The sequence below is a fragment of the Arachis duranensis genome, chromosome 3 (assembly GCF_000817695.3).
Source record: "Arachis duranensis cultivar V14167 chromosome 3, aradu.V14167.gnm2.J7QH, whole genome shotgun sequence".
Lineage (NCBI taxonomy): Eukaryota > Viridiplantae > Streptophyta > Magnoliopsida > Fabales > Fabaceae > Arachis > Arachis duranensis.
The window spans coordinates 16,921,994-16,924,050 of NC_029774.3; positions in this window are offsets into that span (position 1 = coordinate 16,921,994).

A 2,057-nucleotide genomic window follows, 5' to 3' on the forward strand; every position below is an offset into this window, starting at 1 on the left:
ATCTGTGAGGCTCCATGAGAGCCCTCTGTCAAGCTACTGACATTAAAGAAGCGCTTGTTGGGAGGCAACCCAATGTTATATTTTTTATTTTCTTTTGTTATTTTATGTTTTCTGTAGGTTGATGATCATGAGAAGTCACAAAATCAATTGAAAAAGCAAAAACAAAAAGAAAAACAGCACACCCTAGAGGAAGATCCTGCTGGCGTTTAAACGCCAGTAAGGTTAGCAGATGGGCGTTTAACGCCCAGTCTGGCACCATTCTGGGCGTTTAACGCCAGAAAAGGACACCAGACTGGCGTTAAACGCCAGTAAAGGGCAAGAACTTGGCGTTAAACGCCAGAAATGGGCACCAGCCCGGCGTTTAACGCCAGATTTGGCACAAAGAGCAATTTTGCTCGCCACTTGGTGCAGGGATGACTTTTCCTTGACACCTCAGGATCTGTGGACCCCACAGGATCCCCACCTACCCCACCACTCTCTTTCTCTTCTTCACCCATTCACCAATCACCTCAACACCTCTTCCCCAAAAATCCTTCACCTATCAAATCCCATCTTTCTCTTCACCACTCACATCCATCCTTCATAAAACCCCACCTACCCCACCATTCAAATTCAAAACACTTTCCCTCCCAAACTCACCCATACATGACCGAACCATAACCCTCCCCCCACTCCTATATAAACCCTTCTTCACTCCTTCATTTTCACACAACCTAAACACTACTCCTCCCCCCTTTGGCCGAACTACAAGGTCATCTCCATCTCCTCTATTTCTTCTTCTTCTACTCTCTTCTTTCTTCTTTTACTCGAGGACGAGCAAACCTTTTAAGTTTGGTGTGGTAAAAGCATTGCTTTTTGTTTTTCCATAACCATTTATGGCATCCAAGGCCGGAGAAACCTCTAGAAAGAGGAAAGGGAAGGCAAAAGCTTCCACCTCCGAGTCATGGGAGATGGAGAGATTCATCTCAAGGGTGCATCAAGACCACTTCTATGAAGTTGTGGCCTTGAAGAAGGTGATCCCCGAGATCCCTTTCAAACTCAAAAAGGGTCAACTTTGATCAAAGGTTGGACCAAGTCCTCATAAACATTTGTGAAGAGGGCGCTCAATGGAAGAGAAACTCAAGAGGGAAGCCGGTTCAACCGAGAAAGCATGACCTCAAGCCCATCACTAAGAAAAGGATGGAGCAAGCATGAGGAAATTCCTCCTCATAAAATCCCTGAGATGCCTCAAAGGATGCACTTTCCTCCACAAAACTATTGGGAGCAAATCAACACCTCCCTAGGAGAATTGAGTCCAACATGGGACAACTAAGGGTGGAGCACCAAGAACATTCCATCCTCCTCCATGAGATAAGAGAAGATCAAAGAACCATGAGAGAGGAACAACAAAGACAAGGAAGAGACATTGAGGAGTTCAAGCACTCCATAAGACCTTCAAGAGGAAGAACAAGCCGCCATCACTAAGGTGGACCCGTTCTTTAATTTCCTTGTTCTTTATTTTTCTGTTTTTCGAAATTTTATGCTTATGTTTATCTATGTTTGTGTCTTGTGATCATTAGAGTCTTAGTCTCTATGCCTTAAAGTTATGAATGTCCTATGAATCCATCACCTTTCTTAAATGAAAAATGTTTTTATTACAAAAGAACAAGAAGTACAGGATTTCGAATTCATCTTTAAAACTAGCTTAATTAATTTGATGTGGTGACAATACTTTTTGTTTTCTGAATGTATGCTTGAACATTGCATATGTCTTTTGAATTTGTTGTTCATGAATGTTAAAATTGTTGGCTCTTGAAAGAATGATGAAAAAGGAGACATGTTACTGAGGATCTGAAAAATCATAAAAATGATTCTTGAAGCAAGAAAAAGCAGTGAATTCAAAAAAAAATGTCGAAAAAAAGAGAGAAAGAAAAGGAGGAAAGAAAACGAAAAAAAAAGAGAGAAAAAGAAAGAAATAAAGTTGTGATCCAAGGCAAAAAGAGTGTGCTTAAGAACCCTGGACACCTCTAATTGGGGACTCTAGCAAAGCTGAGTCACAATCTGAAAAGGTTCACCCA